This window comes from Nyctereutes procyonoides, unplaced genomic scaffold, assembly GCF_905146905.1.
Source record: "Nyctereutes procyonoides isolate TBG_1078 unplaced genomic scaffold, NYPRO_anot_genome, whole genome shotgun sequence".
Classification (NCBI taxonomy): Eukaryota; Metazoa; Chordata; class Mammalia; order Carnivora; family Canidae; genus Nyctereutes; species Nyctereutes procyonoides.
The window spans coordinates 10,517,759-10,530,020 of record NW_026575048.1 but is presented as its reverse complement, the minus strand read 5'-3'; the positions used below and the strand labels follow the sequence as shown (position 1 = coordinate 10,530,020).

The window sequence follows — 12,262 nt, the reverse complement described above, 5'->3', positions numbered from 1 at the left end:
TTGATGTTTTTTCTTCCTTAATAAACTAAGAATTTTTTGAGGAAAAGCTTCAAATCCAGTTCAAACTTATAATCCCTTAGTTGAGCCTGGGGTTTGGTGCATAGCACAACCTCCATGTATACACCTTGCCTGACTCCGTGCATGCATGAACCATGGTCACCATTTTATTTACTGAGCTGTCAGTGTTTGTTTCTGTTTCAGCTTTCACCTATCAGAGCGCCCCAACACCTTGCTCATGATCTGAATTACATGGTGTGTGAGAAGGCTTGCTACGTGATAAGCAGTGTCGAGTTTCCAGATGGTCCTCCGGCATCATCAGGAGCCTGGTAGGAGTCCAGCTTCCCAGGCTCTACCCCAGATTTAGTGCAACTTACTGTCAGGATGTGCTCTGGGAATCTGCATTTTAAACAGGCTCCCCAAGAATTCTAGAAGCAGCATCTCCATCGCCGGTCAAACGCTCCTCAGGTGTAAGAAATTATTCTCTTGGGTACAGTGAAGCCCTAGAAGAGTAGGCACTTAATAAATACTTGGAATTATATTCTCTAGACATTCTGTGGTCCATCTCTAACAGAAGCAAGGCTCATTTTAGACTTGCGTGTGCTAAACTGGTAAATATATCCATTTGCATTCAAAGGTGTGTGAAGTTAAGTGGTTTTTAAAAAGTCTTATAGCTGTGTTGGCAGAGCTGAGGGTTTCTCTCTTCTGTTGTTTAAACTCCCATGTCCCAGTCCACTTTTCTCTCACTTTTATTTTTGAGAGAGAGAGAGAAAGAGAGAGAGAGAGAGAGTACATGCACGCACACCAGCGGAGCATGGGGGGATGTGAGGAGGGGCAGAGGGAGAGAATCCCAAGCAGGCTCCATGCACAGCGCTGCAGAGCCAGAGGCAGGGCGATCTCATGACCCTGAGATCATGACCTGAGCCAAAATCAAGAGTCAGACTGAGCCACCCAGGCGCCCCCACACCTACCCCATCCACTTTCCTAACAGGCTGTGGTCCGAGCAGAAACTTGAGTCAACAAGGAATCTCTGCTCCCAGATGGTTAATACCCTGTTTGGCTGCTGATTGACTAATGATGGAAGTCCTGGGGTTGTCTCTGCAAAGCACAGCTTCTCTGCCATTCGTATTGCTTCTGAATTTCCTGTTAGCACAGTTCTTTTTCTGGGCCCGTTTCAGCCAAAGACCAGTCCATCTCCCCGTGCACTGAATGCCTTCTCTTTGTGCCTCCTGGAGGACCTCCCTCTTCATCAGCATTTATAATCCTACTTATTCTCCTAGCTCCTTCCCAATTGCATGTAAATGTTTTTAAGTCTCTTGCATCTTGAAAACATCTCCTGACTATACAAATCCTCTTAGATACACACCTGTCTTGAAAGAGTTGTCAGTACACATTATATCTCAGCCCACCCCGCCTGTGCCATCACTGCACCGCATGGCTCCTCCCAGGGGGACCAGTGATCCACTGGTACCGAATCTGATGGGTGCTCCAGGGTCCTTATCTTACTTGCCTTCTCGAAGCATGTGGCACAGCAGGCTACTTCCTCCTAATGGAGAAAAGATTTTTCTTCACCTTCCATAGTACTTCACCCTCCTGGTTTCCTTTCAACCTCTTTGGCTATTCTTCTTAAAATGTTTTGTGCATCCTCTCCTTCAGCTTGTCCTTTCAGGATTGGTTGCCTTCGGGATTCTGTTCTTGGGTTCTCTTCTCCATGTGCTCTCATTGCATAATCTTGTCTGCTTCTTTGACTTGCATCATATTCCCTAATGGAAATCTGCAGACCCCATCTCTCTCCTGGACTATGGACCCAAACATCCAACAGCCTAGGAGGCGTGTCCTGTGGTGGTTCCAAGACACCCACAGGGCAGGATGTCCCAGGCTGAGCGCTTCTGGAAACCTACCTTTTTCCCGTTGGTCTGTCTTCTTGGGAACAGGCACCATTGCCCTCTCCATTTCTCAAGCCAATGCCTAGGTGGCATCACATTCCCTCACCCTCAGGCCCCTGGATCACCATGTCCTACTCCAGGGCTTTCTCTCTCCTGTGTGTCTTTCTCATTTTTCCACATTCATCCATCCCCGTGCTGCCCCCCCTGGGCCCCAGTCACCTGGAACTCCCATCAGCACTGCTTGTAGCAACCTACCTATTTCCCAGACCCCAGTGCTGTTCTATCCATCATCTCCTATACTGTAACCAGAGAGATCTGCAAAGCGTGCATTTCTCCAGGTCCTCTTCCTGTCCTGCTCTCCACATGGTCCTCGGTCACTCTCCATCGATGTTGGGGGAACATCCAAAGGCCTCGTGGGCTCCAGGAGGCGGCCCTGCACTGCTCAGCCCCATCTTCTGCTAACTCCCCTCTTGCTTCTTGCTTCCTCCTGAGGCAGGAGATGCGTTTTCACTTGTTTCTCCGCTTAGTTCTTTCTCATGTTACTGATTTTGTTCTCTCTGTGAAGACTCTTTCCTACAATCTTACTCCTGGAAGAGGGTTTGTTCTTTAGATCTCAGTGTAGATTCCCTTCCTCCTGGCAGCCTTCTGGGACTTGCCACATCTGCCGTGGATACCTGCACAGCACTGCCACCACACCCTGTTCTCTCCCTTTGGCGCTGACACTGCCTCGTTCCTTGTCTGTAAGCACTGCAAGGCTGTGAGCTCATTAGGAGCCCGGACTGTATCTGTGATGTCCTTCCACCCCCACCCCCGCCCCCGCCCCCACCTGAATCCCCATCTCTAAGCTCCTTCCTTGCTCCCAGGTGGAAGCTGAATGCATATTTGTTGACTAGATCTGCACTGATAGTGGTAGCACCTGTGAGTCAGAGGAACCCCCTGTCTGTGTGTCTGTCCTTCTCTCCTTCCATTACCCTGTCTTCCCCTCCCACTTAAATTGCCCATACCACCTATAATCTCATAGGGCAGGGCATCTGGTAAACTTGTCATAAATACGTTGATAACTGATAGAGACACTTTAGAATTTAATAAAAGGGGGAAAGTGCTTATTTTAAATCAGTAAAGAGTAAAGTAGCCACTTAGATTTACATTTCACTTGTTCTAGGCGTTGCCTTCTGGTGTCTTGGCACATTGTTGTAACTACCAAGGCTGATTCATTATGTTATCCTTGCCCAGTAATGATATATATATGATGAGGTATTTGTTTATTTATTTTCTAGTTGTCAAAAGTTTGGATCTAGCCACAGATACTGCACATAGTTAATAAAGTACGGTTTCTATTTAAAAACACATACTTAAGATACCACTCCTACTAACACACACTCAGCCTATTTCTAAATTACTAAAGGTAAGGAGTGTAAGGTGTGCATATTGCCATGCTCCCAGGCCATCACCCTTCTGGCTCTGATGTTGTCCTCATGGGTCCTGTGACACTGCCTTCGATCGTATTATCTGAGCTTGTCCTCTTACCATGGCCAAGCAGTTTTCATGTATGGATTCTGTCTTAGAGTCCCTGGATTCAGATCCTGACTCCACTCTTATTACCCGTGGGGCCCTGGGTGAGATGCCTATTGCCCATATGCCTCAGTTTACTCATGTTTAAAATACGAATAATAATAGTATTTTTCCTTAAAGGGTTTTGGTGAGTATTAAGTGAGATTATATATTAAAACGCTTAGCATAGTGTCTGGCCCAGAGAAAGGTATTTTTGTTTGTTTGTTTGTTTAAGATTTTATTTATTTATTTGAGACAGATTGAGAGCGAGCATGAGTGGGGTGAGAAGCAGAGGGAGAAGCAGGGGGCCCCACATAGGGCTCGATCCCAATACTCCAGGATTGTGACCTGAGCCGAAGGCAGACGCTTAACCGACTGAGCCACACAGGCACTCTAAGATCTTTTTTTTTTTTTTTTTTTACTCTAAGGTCTTAATAACTATTAGGTATGACTAAAGAACTCTGCCCTCCTGAGTCCAAAGTACTTTATTTCTCCACATTCCTCCTTTATAAACCTTTGTATTATTCTATTATTATGATTATTATTCTACTAAAGATCATAGTGTTAAGCCTGAATATTAGACCCAGGATGTATCTTAGATACTGTCCATAATACTAACTTGACATTTGATTTAAAAGCATTTATTTTTTTAAAGATTTTGTTTATTTACTTGAGAGGGAGTGTGCAAGTGGGGGGGAGGGGCAAGAAAGAGGGAGAGAATTTGAAGCAGGCTCCCTGCCTAGCACAGAGCCCCTGAGATCATGACCTGAGCCCTAATCAAGAGTCGCATGCCTAACCAATTGAGCCACCCAGGCACCCCTTAGACGTATTTATTGAATTTGTGCTCTGAACCAGATACAGGGCTTGGGCCTGGGGAGTCAAGGTGAAGAGGGCACATTCCCTGTTCGCAGTCGTGCTCACATTGGCCTTGGAGAGCTGACCAGGATATGAGTGAATGCAAACAAATGGAGGCAATAAAAGTTTTTAGAAGCATGTAAAAGTCAGCACAGAGGAGGGAATTATTAACCAAGGGAGGGATCAAGAAGAAGCTGTTGTAGAATGGAATGATTTTTCTGAGCAGGCAAGACTGAGGCCTTTCAGTCAAAAGGAGCAGCATATGTAAATGCTCAAGAGCCATGACAAATGTGATGTCTCCAGAAAACCTCAAAGTGGTTTGGCATTGGTGAGAGTGTGAAATAGACATGAGCAGGTCGGGAAGTGGCCCTTAAGTGATACCGTTTTAGAAATGGCTGTTAGGAAGTCCATCCTGGTCCATAGTGTCAGGTTTATACAGAAGGGGAAAAGGGCCGGAGGTGAGGAGACCACTGATGAGGCTGTGGCCAGAGATGGTGTCTGTAGCCCCTCAGGCCGCTATAACAAATACCATAGACTGACTGGCTTCAACAAAAGAAATTTATATCTCATAGTTCTGGAGGCTCAAAGTCCAAGATCAAGGTGCCAGCATGATTGGGTTCTGGTGAGAACCTCTTCCGGTCTTGCAGACAGGTTGCCTCCTTGCTGTGCCATTGCACAGAGGAAGAGAGACAGACCGACAGGAGAGAGCTCTCCTGTGCCTTCCTATTAAAGGCACTAATGCTATCACGAGGGTTTCACTTCCCCCAGGCTCCCTCTCAAAATACCATCACACTGCGGATTAGGATCTCAACATGGATTCTGGGGTGACACAGACATTCAGTCTGTGGCAGTGGGTAAACAATCCTGAGGGCCTGGAATAAGGCAGAGGTAGCGGGAACATAGAGGAACATGTGGCTTTGGGATATCCACAGGAAGCAGATCAATAGGGATTAGTGACTATCTGCATAATTGGGATAATGGGATGAGTCAGGTGACTTTCCCACTCCCTGGATTGGACATCTGAATGGTGCCTGGGATTACCTGGGCAGACTGGCTGCACAGACCACCAGTTGCTTTATGAAAAAAAAGTATTTTTAAGGTGGGTACTTGACGGGATGAGCGCTGGGTGCTATTCTATATGTTGGCAAATTGAACACCAATAAAAAATAAATGTATATAAAAAAAAGAAAAAAGAAAAGAGTATTTTTACTCCTTGTCCTACAGCTCATAGCTCTGCCAAATATGAGCCACCCCCAGCTGCTTCTGAATAGCTGTCTTCCATTGTTACCATTCAGCGGGGCTTGTTTTCTTACTGGTCTTCAAATACACATTGCTTCTTGCCTTTAGAGCTTTGCTCACAATGTTCCTTCCACATCGCATGTGCTCCATATTCCCCACCTAATCTATCCTTGGAGGTGACTCTAACCTTACCTCCAAAACCTCCCAGCCACTCAGAATGGTGCTGCTCTCTGTTCTGTCTGATTCTTTAATAGATTTCCTTGTTTTTCAGGGGCAGATGCAATGCTATGTTCTCATCACCATCTCTCTTCCTAGGGACACAGGAAGATTCTCTCCAGCTTCCCCGTGGTTAGAGTTTTAACGTCACGTGCACTACTCCTTGCCCATGGGAGTGGGAGCTAATGTGATGTGTCCCCTCTGGCCGAGGCAGGGAGCAGGGTTGAGAACTCTCCAGATTTCACCTCTTCTGTCCGTGTGTTTTGAAGGAGGGGCTCTAACGTGGTGGGGTTGAAAACAGAAGGAGCCAGGGATGGGAGCTGCCAAAGAGCAAAAACTAACTTTCAATTCAATTTTATATGAGTGATCAAGACCAGCAGTAACAGAAGCTTCCTTGTGAACCACTACGATTTGGGGACTAATTTATTAACATGGTGAAGCATGGTCTATCCTGACTAATACGACCACTAGTATTGGTGTCTCTTACGGTGCAGGAACAAAATCTGGGATTTTTTTTTTTTTAAATCTCACTCTGTGCTTCTCTTGGTTCTTAATAAATGTTATTTGGATGGAATTGAAAAATTTTTGGTAACTTAACAAAAAAAGATTTTTTTTTCTCCTATAGGGGAAGTGATAACCCGGTGGCAACAGCTCTGTCTACTTTTATTTTCACCTCTTTTCTTTTCTCCCTTCTCTTCTCTTCTCTTCTCTTCTCTTCTCTTCTCTTCTCTTCTCTTCTCTTCTCTTCTCTTCTCTTCTTTCTCTTCTCTTCTTCTTTCTCTTCTCTTCTCTTCTTTTCCTCTCCTCTCCTCTCCTCTCCTCTCCTCTCCTCTCCTCTCCTCTCCTCTCCTCTCCTCTCCTCTCCTCTCCTCTCCTCTCCTCTTCCTTCCTATATCTGTCTCTTTTCAATTAAAGACTTGTCCTGCCTATCTGATCTGTTTCCTCAGGCCAGAGAGTGAGCAATGTTCATTGGCCACAAATTGAGAATCTCTCTTAGTTGTGTTCTACTGAATCATTCTTTGCATTCATGGGTGATAAAGAGAGAAAGGGAACAAAACTTGTCCTTCTATTAACATTCTTTGGTAGAAGTAAGCATGTACTTTTATTATTATTTATTTATTTATTTATTTATTTATTTATTTATTTATTTATTTATTTATTTATTTTGAGGGACACAGGAATGCTGACCTCAGCCAGTTAAGTGTTGCTGTGATACCAATGAGACTGGTCCTCCTATCCCCACTTGTATATAACACAATCTTTTACTGCATTTTCCTTAATATCTCTGTTTTGATGTAATGCCACCAATTTGAAATGTGTATATATTGCCTTCTGCCCTTGAGAACCTTCATCAGAATGAGATGTTTTAACTAAAATGAGACACTAACAATTTCCTCCTGCCCTGCTATTTATTTTGTCACAAAAACCCTGTGCATCCATGAGACTTTGATTTTTCAAGTTTATTATCTCAAAAGTGATTTTAGAAACATTACAAAAATAATACATGATAGACAAGCAAAGGAGAAATTCCATCTGGATGACAGTAGCTATTTATGAAATCCTCAGGTCATCGTCTCCCAGGTTCAGATACTAGTGGAATCTCTCTCTCAACTAATTCACAGGGCTAGTTTCAATAGAAAATTTGAAACACAGCTATTTCTCTTTTCCTTATGTTTATTTGTTTTAAATGCAAATTGCATGTTGAAACTAAATTCTTTCTTTTTTATTTGAAAGAAAGTTTAATAGGAGTCAAAAGGTGTTAATGAAGCAAGGGGAACACACAATGAGATTATAACTCTAATCTTTATGCAACAAAGTATCATAATACATATATAATGATATGTAGGAGATACACAAAAAATAATAGAAAGCAGATATTAATTTATATCAACAAGGTCATGAAAAATCTAGTAAATGGGACGCCTGGGTGGCTCAGTGGTTAAGAGACCTGCCTTCAGCCCAGAGCATGATCCCGGGGTCCCTGTGGGGGGCCCCCTGTGGGGAGCCTGCTTCTCCCTCTGCCTGTTGTCTCTGCCTCTCTCTATGTCTCTCATGAATAAATAAAATCTTTTTTTTAAAGAAAAGAAAAATCTAGTAAATAAGGACACCTGGGTGGCTCAGTGGTTGAGCATCTGTCTTTGGCTCAGGTTGTGATCCTGGGGTCCTCAGATTGAGTCCTGCATCAATCTCCGCACAGGGAGCCTGCTTCTCCCTTTGCCTATATCTCTGCCTCTCTCTCTCACTCTGTGTTACTTATGAATGAATAAGTAAAATATTTTTAAAAATCTGGTAAACAAAATAGAAAATGTGTAGCATTTCTAAATATATACTTATTAGTATTTGTGTATTTTTCTATTTATATATTATTTATAGATTTATTTTATTTGTATAACTATAGATTAACCCCCAGATCAAACTTTTCACCTCCCAAATAGAAGATGTGTATTCTTTTCTAGAACCCATAAAATACTTTTTAAATTAACCATATTTTTGGACATAATGGAAATATTTATGTAGTACAGTATACTTACACTTCAATGTAAAAACTTATTTTTTATCATATAAATTTCAGGTGTACACCATTATATTTCAACATCTGTATACACTACAAAGTCATCATCCCCCAAAGTCTAGTTACCACTCATCAGAATTCTCTCTTTTGATTATGGAAGGTGTATGCTTTCAATGCTTTGAAATATTCTTTTTTTTTCCCCCCACAGAGCCCTCTTTCTGGAATGAAGAGAGAATGACTAGGAGAGGTACTTTTCTTCCTTTTGTCCACTCTTTAGTGCTAACCAGGCGAACTTGGACCTGCATTGGAAATCTGGAACCTTGGGTCCTTTGCTAGCGATGCCGTCTCTGGGTGGCTTTGAATTAGCATGTGCCTTCTTATGGGATGGCTCTCTAGTTTATGAATCATGTAGGCTCTGACTCCATTATGGGTCTCAACCAGGAGTACACCTGAAAACAATCCGAGAACATCCTTAAAACCCACATCATTCCTGGGACACCTGGGTGGCTCAGTCAGTTCAGCATTTGTCTTCAGCTGTGTCATGATCCCGGCGTCCTGGGATGGAGTCCTGCCTGGGGCTCCTGGCTCAGTGGGGAGCCTGCTTCTCCCTCTACCCCTGCTGGTGCTCTCTCGCTCTCTCGAATAAATAAAATCTTAAAAAAAAACCCATACCCCCACATTCCTCATCTTCAGAACTACTGAATCAGAACGTGGCAGGAGGTAAGACATGGGTAGTTTTAAGGAGCTCTTCAGGAGACCAAGTTGGCATGGACTCATAAGTCGGCATCCTGTAGATGTAGGCCTTAGGAAAGTTTTGGTGGTAAATGGGAGTCTTGCAGTGGGGACTGAGAGACCCCCAGCGGCTGGATGCCTGCAGAAATGGAACCCAGCAGGGCAGGGCAGCCTAAAACCTGAGGCTCATCTCCTCTCCATCTGTATCACTATATTTGTTTTATGGTGTGTATGTGTGCATCTGTTTGCAGTGATGACGTTTGTTTTTAAATAGTTTCTTTTCTTACCCCCCTCCACCGACCACTGCAGTTTCCCAGCAGCTCTAAGGGGTAAGGTAAAAACCTCTGTTCTGACCACCCCCCTTACATGACCTGGCCTTCCTCCTAATGGACTAAGAACAAGACATTACTTTCTTGACCTTCCTGGAAAGCTTGCATGAACCCTTTTAGAATCATTCTATTTTATTCACATCTCTGGCATTTTGTCTGGGAACTGTCTGCTTTTTGAAATGGGGACTGGGTCTGCTGCTTCTTCGGGTACTTCTGCTCCCCATTTACTGGGCACACAGTAGGTGCCACATGAATGGAGTTGAATAAATAAATGAATAAATAAACGTAGGTCAATGGAATAGTGACGATGAATCAGTGAGGACGTTGGTAACTAGAATGCATTTAATTTGGAAGAGATTAGGTTATGTTAATACCTGCACCTGTCTTTCTAGTGTTGTTTCAAACTAGATCCTGGAGATCGGTATCTCCCCTTGACAGATGGAAAAGCTAAGGCACAGAGATGTCTAGTGCTTATTCATATAGCATGGGATGCAAATCCAAGAATAACTACTGATAATTAGCCTCTCCTGTTTGCATATCAGTTTATTGTTCACAACAGTGTGAGCTAGGAGGCACAGAGGTAATTTGTATTTTGGGGTTGAGGACCTCAGGCTCAGAGAGGGAAGGTGTCAGGCAGGAGGTTACTGATGGAGATGGTCTTGGTGAGATGATGTTACAATAAACCAGACAGACTCGTCAGTCCTGACAAAATGCTAAATACAATGGCTTAAGAACACATAAGGTGAGGAGCGCTCTAATGGAAGACAGGGGGCTTGGGGCAGGTTGGTGGGTGGACATGGAATCTGGGGTTTCTCCTGGCTCACCCATAAATGTGTTACGTCAGCTGGGGAAGGTTAATTCTTTTGTTTGGCCTCAATTTCTTCCCTCCACAGAATGAGAGAATCGGGCCAGGTTATTTGTAGAGTTGCTTATTAGCTCAACTGTACCGACTCCCATGTATAGGGATGACATATTCGAGAATAAGCACAGGCTGAATGGTTTTAGGATAATGGCATACTTTACTGATTTTCCTGATTCCCAAAGATTTTTATAGGTAAAATTGGGTTTAAATTAGATTATCCCCCCAGGTCCTTCAATGTTGGGTAGATATAAAGATGACTGAGATGATCGACAGAGTTAGAAATTGGAGTTGTTTGTCCAGTGGGGACATGGGGACTTACCCATGGGGAATGTTCCAGACCCCCAGGGGTTGCCTGAAACCACACATAGGACCGAACCCTGTGTCTACTATGGTTTTCCCTACACATATGTACCTATGATAAAATTTAATTTATCAGCTGCATGCAGTAAGAGATGAATAATTGATAATAAAATGGAACAGTTGCAACAGCATACTGTCATAGCGGTTATGTGAATGTGTGCTCTCTCACAAAATATCCTACTGTACTGTACTCACCCTTCTTCTTGTAGTGGTGGGAGATGAAAAAGTACCCACATGGTAAGGTGAAATGGGCTGAGTGATCTAGGCAGGTGACCTAGGGTTAGGCTACTGTTGACCTTCTGATGCTACATCATCTGCTTCCAAACTGCATCGACCGATCACACTTAACTCAAACCACAGAGAGCAGAACTGAGAGGGGGTAGAGCTATTGTGAGAGTTTCAGTGTCACATGATCATGGAGCAAAGCATGAAGCATGTGTTACCCTCTCTCAGGCTCTCTTCTCTCCTGTCGCCAAGGGCCGTGATGGAATAGGAATCGGTCACCTCAGCTCCACTAGTTTTATCATCTTGGATAAAAGCTCAAGTTTCTTCCTTGAAAATTTGGAATACAGTGCTCAGCCTTGTCCCTTCCGAGGGGCTCACATGAAGGTCGAGTTCCATAACGTGTGAGAGCATTCTATAAATCCTACGAGGCTCCACAAGGTGTCCTGCAGGCAGGAGGGGATTCTTAATGACTATGCCAGTGACCTCTGGTCTTTTGTGTGGCTGCAGGGAGAGTAACCACCTCCCCTTGCCTGGATCACTCAATCCTGGCCTCAAAGTTGGACTCAGGGACAAAAAGGAAACTATTCCAGTTGGTTTTATCTAAATCCCTCGAGTTAGCTGGCTTGTTTCCCAGAATCTCATCAACATGGAGTATGAAGCAACTGGGTTGGCCAGCTCAGAATGGGAACTAAATGCCATTAAGACCTCACCCCCACTGGCTGCTTTATTTACCTGCCCTTATTACCAGCCCTGGGTCTTATCACAGGGTACGGCCTTGAACGAGTCATTTTCTTCCCTGAGTCTGGGTTTCCTGCTCTTTCAAATTTTAGAGGGTTTGATAGGGAGATTTCTGGACTCTGCCCAAACTCTGGATTTAACCAAGTGTTTGAATGAAGAATTTGTTCACATATAAAACAGCATTGGGGACCCTCTAGTGTAAGTGTGCTTCCAGCTAACAAGTGGCTGTGCTGGCAGGGTGGTCGGGGGTGCACCAGACAGCCTCATACTGACTTTTCCCTTTTTCTGTTTTGTCCCCTAGCTGAATCCAGTGGGTTTGATGGGAATACGGACCTGTTGCTGGAGGTAAGCATGAGTCCCGCCGCACTCCCTGATAGGTGGCGCCAGCTCAGAGATCTTGCACGTGAGCTCTTCAGCAGCTAAGGATCAGAAGGCTCTGGGTTCAGAAGACTATGGTCAGGTCCCAATGAGCTGAGGAGTGAGAAGGCACCTCCCAGGGCTCTGGGGAAGGCCACTCTGCCTCTCTCTCCTCCACATGCAGATAGAACCCATGGTACTGAGCCCTGTACTCTCGATGCCCTGTCCCTAGGACAGAGATGGTCATCACACGCCTTACGAGCTAAGGAACTTCAATAATTAGATAAAATAATGAATGACTGTAGAAGGTAAAACTGGAAGCAAAACCAGAATATTTTTATAATGACAGCACAGTGATTTCTACGTGATCGGTGCAAGGAAAGGGACATGCTTCTCTCTAGTT

The 12,262-nt window shown here is 44.1% G+C and overlaps 1 long non-coding RNA gene across 1 annotated transcript; it reads left to right on the top strand.

Annotated features, from left to right (window-relative positions):
- The first annotated feature begins 206 nt into the window (after positions 1-206).
- LOC129510732 (uncharacterized) lies at positions 207-11,848 on the top strand. The gene is made up of 3 exons (XR_008664681.1): positions 207-326; positions 8,465-8,503; positions 11,804-11,848. It is a non-coding gene; the product is annotated as an uncharacterized LOC129510732 (long non-coding RNA).
- The last annotated feature ends 414 nt before the right edge of the window (positions 11,849-12,262 follow it).